This window comes from Pristiophorus japonicus, unplaced genomic scaffold (genome assembly GCF_044704955.1).
Source record: "Pristiophorus japonicus isolate sPriJap1 unplaced genomic scaffold, sPriJap1.hap1 HAP1_SCAFFOLD_621, whole genome shotgun sequence".
In the NCBI taxonomy this organism is placed as follows: Eukaryota; Metazoa; Chordata; class Chondrichthyes; family Pristiophoridae; genus Pristiophorus; species Pristiophorus japonicus.
In genome coordinates this window covers 43,022-51,577 of record NW_027254533.1, presented here as the reverse complement: position 1 = coordinate 51,577, position 8,556 = coordinate 43,022, and the positions used below count along the sequence as shown (strand labels likewise).

The following is an 8,556-nucleotide window of genomic DNA, read 5'->3' as shown; positions in this document are numbered from 1 at the left end:
ATTAATCTGGAGATTACTAGTTTTGGGGTCTTGCTTTTTAATCTGTCTCCTAGCTCCCTAAATTCTGCCTGGAGAACCTCATCCCTCTTACTACCCATGACGTTTGTCCCGATAGGGATCAGGACCTCTGGCTGTTCATCCTCCTCCACCCAGAAAGCCCTGCAACCGTTCGGTGACATCCTTGACCCTAGCTGCAGTGAGGCAACATACCATCCTGGAGTCACAGCTGCGGCCGCAGAACCGACTGTCTGCTTCCCTGACTATTGAAGCCCCTACCACTACAGCTCTTCCATTCTTCTTCCTCTCCCCTTGCTCTTTAATAGAACCTGACATTTACTGTGACAGACCATAATGTTAGAGGGACTGCGGTGTCGCTGTGCTGTCAATTGCACTCTGGGACTTGACTTACAAAGGCAGAGATAAAGGTGTCTTTATTCTGATGGGACACTGGGTGGCACAGTGGCTCCTAAACCGAAGGGATTTGGATTGAAACAAAACCAAAACAGGATGTGTAAAAAATATCAGTCAGGGAAATAAAACAAAGTGTAATGGGATATGCAACGGTGCGGATGAGCCTCAGAGAAAGGAATTCAACAACATTTCCAACTTAGTCCAATCGCCATTCCAGATTTATTAACAATTTCGCAAAGAACAATTTGTAGAGAAGTTTTTCAAAAATGTAGCACAAAGTGAATATAACAGCACATTGAGACCACAACACCGGTGGTCTGAGCTGGCCGGCTATCTGTACAAATGTAACAGGCATCTGGGAGAGAAAATAAGGGATCAACATAAAAGGAAGGGAATAATTGAGAATTAGGAACTAGAAAAGTGACTTATTTCCCCAAGAAATATTCAAACAACGGTGAAACTCTGAGATATATTTACATTATGGCCACGATTATCTCACACATTTCAAACAGAAAGATGGAAATCCCGGTTATGATATTCTCAGCTACAGATTCGGAACTATTAATTGAAGCATTTTACTCTGAGAATGACGATGGACATATTTATTTTCAGGACACAGAGTTGTTAATAAACAGAGAGGAAAATCCACGGCATCCGAAATTCAACCGTTCAGTTGACCTGTAAAAGAGGTATTAAAGAGTGAAGTGAAGATCTAGTGGTATGGGGCATTTATCGCAAGGTTTTTATCAATGAAACATCCAGAGATTTGTCAAACCGCTTCAAACAGATCGATGTGAATTGATTGAATCTTCTCGCTTTCATCAGAGTGACGGCAGCGCTGTAGGAAATTCTCAGGAAGAACAGGATGATGAATTAGGAAGCGGTTGTCCAGATGTTGTCGCACTCATCCTCATAGTCTTCACTCGAGATGTGGTCTGAGGAATCTACGGGGATGAAGAGATAGAAATATATCGAGATCGCTTATGAAACCAAGATATCATGTGATCATATATTCTCTTTTCTTTTCCATGAATTATTATTTTGTTCTCTAATTTAATTGTCAATATATACCTTGTGTTATGTTAATCACTCTCGGCCATCTATCTCTGTTCCTACCTCCACAGTCATTCTTCCTTTATGATCCTCATATAGTCCTTGTTGGAAAATATGAATGTTGCCTTCAATTGATCTTGCATCAATTTTCTACATTCTACCATTCGGGAATAGTATAATGTAAGATCGAGGGAGGTTTACTGATTGATATCGATAATTTAACGATAGGTTTAGATAGCTACTTATTTGGAGACTGTCAAGGAGACAAGGTAAGTGATCAGTTGTGAGTTATAATATTGTTTATTTACTTGTTATGGCTGTGTTCTGAACATAATTAACTTGTATCAGTTTCCAACAAGAACATGGATTCAGTGTAGGAATTGAGAAAGTGAGAATTATGTTTTCAGGAATTTTTTATTCAGTGCAATCGTTCCATGCTGTGCCGATATAAAAAGTGCATTGAATTCCACATATGTTTATATCCTGATGTGTTTTGTGCGCTTTACTGTTTGCATATGTGTGGATCATGATCTCTTGTTTTCGTTTTCCCTGTGTTTGTGTTTTAATGTTTATGTTAATATGTAACTGTGTGTGTTATATATAATTGTGCGAGTGTTTATGTAAGTGTGTGTATGTTTATATGTAAGTCTTTGTGTGTTTTTGTATATGTGTATTTACATATATAAGTGTGCGTGTTATGTGTAGCAATGTGCATGTACCTTATGTGTATATGTAAGCGTTTTTGTATGTTGAGGTCTATGTTTGTGTTTTTATGTGCAACTGTGTGAGTTTGAGTGTAACTGCGTGTGTATCTGTGTGTGTGATTTGTGTATGTGTGTTTGTGTTGATATGTGTGGTTATGCGTGTGTAAATCTGTGTGTTAATGCGTGTGTTTGTGTACTTTGTGTAAGACTGTGTATGTTTACTCAAAGTTTCAGAGAGTACCAGTAACCGAGTGTGACAATAACAGTGTGCATTATATTCTGGATACCTATATTATTCTGTGTTAGTATGAAGATTGTTTGTTTATTTGTAAGTCTGAGTGTGTTTGTATGGAAGTGTGCACTTACACAAAACCACGCAAATTTACACACAACAACGAACACACGTTCACATAAAGACACACACGCACGTTTACAGGCATTCTCGCCAGCTCTATGTAAAAGTGTTTCCGTGTGAGACGCAATGCGATGTCAGTTGATGGATTTCAACAATTCAACGATGGGCCTCGGATCTATCTTGGAGATAACCATGAAAAACCTGCAGAGGATTGAATAACTAGTTTACATTTTGACTATTAAAATTCAATCAGTTAGTTTACGAATAACTGATATAGATTTAGCCAAATACTAGTTAAAGCTAAAATGTTGAACAAAATTTATTATACAATATGATGCATATTCGGCAAGTTTAACGTTTTCTGACAGCGAGTTGAAATCTATCATTTTACTGGTTGCTACTGAGTTCACAGAATAGAGATCGGTTGAATTCCCCTCTCTGCGGAAGGGACGGGGGCCGGATGGTGGGCGTGTGAGGTACTTTGGGTTAACAATTGTCCTTTCCCATCTCTCTGGTGGTTGAGTTTGAGGTACATTGGGTTAACAATTGTCCTTTCCCCTCCCTCTGGTGGTTGAGTGTGAGGTACATTGGATTAACACTTGTCGTTTCCCCTCTCTCTGGTGGTTGAGTGTGAGGTACATTGGGTTAACGATTGTCCTTCCCCTATCTCTGGTGGTTGAGTGTGAGGTACAGGGTGTTAACCATTATCCTTTCCCCTCTCTCTGCTGGCGAGTTGAAGGGACAGTGGGTTAACCATTCCCTGTCCTCTCTTTCTGGTGTGATAATGGGAGGTGCAGTTCATGTACGTGTCTGGCCCTCTTTTCAGTTTCCAGAAGATGCGAAGCTTCAAAATAAAACTGGCCTCAATTCTGAAGGGATGGACAACATGAGAAACAGGGACGCCAATATCTAAATGGCTGCATTTGTTTGTCGGAAATGGGAACGTTAAAGATTCCTCCAGTGGGAGGAAATTTGCTGAAGTTACATTGAGGAAAGCTGTCATGAAAGAGCTTCACCCTGTCTCCAACCAGTGGTTTATCTGAGCTGGGAACTTTGGCTGTACAAGCCTTGGACCCGACTCCTGTAAATAGCCTGCTTCAGTTTAGCAGCCTCCCGCATTCGGAAAAATGGGTAGAAAAACAATATTAATTGAGTGGCTATGTATTTAACTCGCAATTGGAAGAAAAGGCCTTTACAGTATTTTATTTAAGAATTTAAATGCAATCGAGAGATTCTCATTGACAAGAATTCACCGTATCTACCAGCTTTAATGAAATGTTCACAAAAGTCAGTTTACCACTGGACTTATTAACGGTTTTGTTGTTGATCTTGAAGGGGATCGCTTCATGTCTCATCACACAGGAGTAAGAGGCGCCGCTGGCCCACTCCTCGGCTGCAATGGATAGCAGGCTGTAGATGAAGAAGGAGCTGCTGCCGTTCTCCGCCATCACCTCGGTGTTCTTGTAGTTGCCGGAATCTATCGGCTTGTCATTGATGGTCCATTTGACGAAGATCTCTTGGGGGGATAAACCTCTCATTAAGCAGTTGAAGGTAAAGAAAGTTTGAACGGAGACTTCTTCTGCCGAGGGCAGGAGGACAGACACGGCCGGTTCCCGCGGATCTTTAGCTGCAGAACAATTATTTAAAAGTCAATAAACTGGATAATTCCAGAGACAAAGGAACCGGTGGTTAGATGTGAGAGAAATGTGCTTTGCGCTGATTTTTAAAGGATTCCCTTTTCCCCCTCTGTGGCCTGTCTGGCTTTGCAGCACGGAGCAGAGGGGGATGCAATCCTTCTCTCTGGGTCCTTTAGGAGTCGGACTGGAAAATAACATAGCATTTTCTTCCCAACTGGTCATTATCGTTGTTTATGCTCCAAACGAGCCTCGTCCAGCTAATTTTATCCAACACAAATAAAATATATTTCCCTTTTTCCCTCATGGACTTATCCAGATTCCACTTAAGTGCATAATTTCGGGTCCAGTCGGATTATTTAGTGGAATTACCATTTCAATTATCAGAGCAATCCATTAACACACTTAATAGAGCCAATTAGCACATGCACGGAAATAGTCAGAGCGTCTCACTTGTTGCTACAATTTCTCCGCTCATCCTTTTCCTTGTGGATGGAATCTCTTATAGTCGCTATAATAATGGTGCCTCATCACGGAGCAGAACTCAACACCGCTTAGCCAGGTTTGTTTCGAGATGTTTATGTTGCTGATCACACTGTTGGGAGCTTCGCCGGTTTCGACGGCAATCTTTGATTTCCAAGTTTCCTTTTCTCGAGTCCTGGATACTTTGATTCCATAAGGACCATTAGACACGACACAGGATAATGTCTCAAGTAAGACCTGTTCCACTGACGGTTGCAGAAGAGTGATTTCTGCATTGGATATATTCTGTGAAGCAGAAATATAAATCAAGCCAAGCTTCATCTTCACAATCAGGGTAACAGCATGCAGCCTTCATTCCCCCAAGAAGAATAAATCACCTTTGAGATATCAAGCACTCGCTGTCGCTTAAACAAATCGTTATTGGAAGGACAACAGATTGGCAACGTGCCCGGGAGAATCTTTCAAATTTTCTGTGTGTTTACATCCAGAGCCACCTTTAATGTGCTGTGAAGCAAATACCCGGCGTAAAACATTAAATACATTCATGCACAATAGTGTTACGAACTGAATAGCGCTCCTCCCGAAAACCCTTGTTCCATTACGCCCGACTAAAGATCCTTGTGCCCAAACGTTATCACCGTTCTAAAAATGACTCTGCCCCAGGTTCAAGAGCTCAACACGAAACTTACACTGGCTCAAAACGAATAACAAATCCAACTCAGGATTTTAGAATCGAAACGAAATACAATTAATATCCTGGTGTCTTGTGATTTTTGGGGCGATGAAAATGTACAAGCAGCACTTGCAGCCCCCATCCAAGGAGAAAGGTCGGGAGAATGGCATTCCAAGGGCTCTTTTGTGTTTGGGAATCATTTGTAATGTTGGTGTGAAGTAGTTTTTTCATTTCTATCATTAGTGAGCCTTTATCATGCCTTGTTAAAGAGTGTCAGAAGGAAATATGAATTTCAGTCCATCAAGCCTGTTCCTCCATTCAATTAGTTCTTGGATGACCTGCATGTTGTGTATCTGTATAACATGCATTCCCATGTTCCGACACCTCGCAGCGCATCCCCTGAAGTCCCAAGGGATCCCAGCATCCCTTGAGAGCACTGTATATAAGCCGGCCTTTAAGGCCTGTTAATCATTCTGGAGTGTCTTAATAAAGACTGAGGTCACTGTTAATTTAACCTCCCTGTGTGCAGTCTCATCTGTGTTTGGAACACAATAACTGGCGACGAGTATACGAATCCAACGCAAAGATGCACCAAACTGTGGGCATCCTGGAGAATTTCTCGGATGGTGAGGACTGGGAATTGGATGTCGCACGGCTAGACCAGTACTTTGTAGCCAACGAGCTGGATGGAGAAGGAAGCACTGGAAAAAGGAGAGCGGTGCTCCTCATGGTGTGCGGGGCACCGACCTACAGCCTCATGAAGTTTCTTCTGGCTCTGGTGAAACCCACAGATATGTCATATGAGGAGCACTGTAAACTGGTTTGGGAGCATCTTTACCTGAGGGAGAGCGTGTTGATGGCGCGCTATCGGTTCTACATGTGCCAGCGATCTGAAGGTCAGGAATTGGCGAGCTGCGTCGCTGAGCTAAGGTAACTTGCAGGACAATGTAAGTTTAATGGCTACCTGGAGCAAATGCTCAGATTTTTTGTACTGGGTATTGGACACGAGACCATCCTATGAAAATTTTGACTGTAGAGACACCTACCCTCATTAAGGCCACTGCAATAGCACAGGCGTTTATGTCCACCAGTGAAAACAGCAAACAAATCTCTCAGTACACAAGTGCTAGCAATGTTCATAAATTAACTGGAACTGTGTTTTCGAGCAGAAATGTACAGGGCAGAACCCACGAGTCTGCAACTGCCAGAAGGCCTCAGGTGACCCAGATGACTCAGAGCCCGCAACAAAGGATGAATGCAAGGCAATTCCACCTTGACGGCTTTGTGGAGGCTTCCATTCAGCCTATTCATGCCGCTTCAAAGGGTATGGTAGCAAGAGCTGTGGAACAATGGAGCTCCTCCAACGAGCTTGCAGATGAGCTGCAAGCTCGGCAAAACGTGCTAACCACCACGTGGCAGAGGAAGATCGGTCCATGGTGGATCAAAGCTATTTCGAGCCTCAGAGAGAGGAGGCAGATGCTGAAATACACTCGGTTCACACATTTTTGATGAAATGTCCACCTATAATGCTAAATATAAAATAGAATTGCTTACCCGTAGCCATTGAACTGGACACTGGCGCTAGCCAATCTACCTTGAGTAAAAAGATGTTTCAGAGACTGTGGTGCAACAAGGCACTCAGACCATCCCTAAGCCCCATCCACACGAAACAGATAACTTGCACCAAATAGCGTATCACTGTCCTGGGCAGCGCCATGGTCAACGTCACCTACGAGGGCACGGTGCATGAACTGCCACTCTGGAATGTCCCGGGGGATGACCCCACACTGCTTGGAAGGAGCTGACTGGGCAAAATCCACCGGAACTGGGATGACTTCCGAGCGCTATCACAGGTTCTTCAAAAATGTCCTTCCTTTTTGAGCCAGGCATTGGAAACATTTCCGGGCGAAGGTGCCACTTGGTCCCAGAGGCACGACACTTTCACCACAAGGCGCGAGCGGTACTGCACATGATGAGGGACAGAATGGAAATCGAGCTGGACAGCTGCAACGCGAGGGCATCATCTCCCCAGTAGAATTCAGCGAGTGGGCCAGCCCGATTGTTCCAGTACTCAAAAGTGATGGCACGGTCTGGATTTGTGGCGATTATAAAGTAACTATTAATCGTTTCTCTCTACAGGACAAATACCCACTACCTAAGGCAGATGACGTATTTGTGACGCTGGCAGGAGGCAAGATGTTGGCCAAGCTCGACCTGACTTCGGCCTACATGATGCAAGAGCTGGAGGAGTCTTCGAATGGCCTCACCTGCATCAACATGCAAAAGGATTGTTCATCTACACAGATGCCCATTTGGAACTCGGTCGGCTGCAGCGATCTTCCAGAGAAACACGGAGAGCCTACTCAAGTCAGTACCACGCACGGTGGTTTTTCATGACGACATATTGGTCACAGGTCGGGACACCATCGAGCACCTACAAAACTTGGAGGAGGTCCTTCAGCTGCGGTCGTACCTGGGACTCCTTAACTATTTTGATTACTTCCTACCGGGGTTAAGCATCCTCTTAGAGCCCCTACATGTGTTATTGACTAAAGGTGAGAACTGGTTATGGGGAAAAAAACAAGTATTGCTTTTGAGAAAGCCAGAAATATTTTATGCTCCATCAAGCTGCTTGTATTGCATAACCCATGTAAAAGACTTGTGCTAGCATGTGATGCGTCGTCGTACAGAGTCGAGTGTGTATTACAACAAGCTAACAATGTGGAGAAGTTGCAACCTGTCGCCTATGCCTCCAGGAGCTTGTCTAAGGCCGAGAGGGCCTACAGAATGATTGATAAAAACGCATTAACGTGTGTGTTCGGGGTAAAGAAAATGCGTCAGTACCTATTTGGCCTCATATTTGAGCTAGAAACCGATCACAAGCCCCTCATATCCCTGTACACTGAAAACAAGGGGATAAATACTAATGTCTCATCCCGCATACAAAGGTGGGCACTCGCACTATCAGCGTATAACTATACCATCCGCCACAGGCCAGGCACCGATAACTGTGCAGTTGTTCTCAGTTGGCTACCATTGCCCACCATGGGGGTGTAAATGGCGCAGCCTGCAAACTTATTGACGGTGGCGCAGCCCGCAGACTTGTTGATGGGCATGGAAGCGTTTGAAAATGATAAATCACCGATCACGGACCACCAGATTCGGACTTGGATCAGCCAAGAACCCCTTTTGTCCCGAGTAAAAAACTGTGTACTGCATGCGAGCTGGGCCAGCAAACCCGTT

At 43.7% G+C, this 8,556-nt stretch overlaps 1 pseudogene; it reads right to left on the bottom strand.

Moving 5' to 3' along the window:
• Positions 1 to 1,140: 1,140 nt before the first annotated feature.
• Positions 1,141 to 4,961, bottom strand: LOC139255694 (Ig heavy chain C region, membrane-bound form-like; annotated as a pseudogene).
• Positions 4,962 to 8,556: the final 3,595 nt, after the last annotated feature.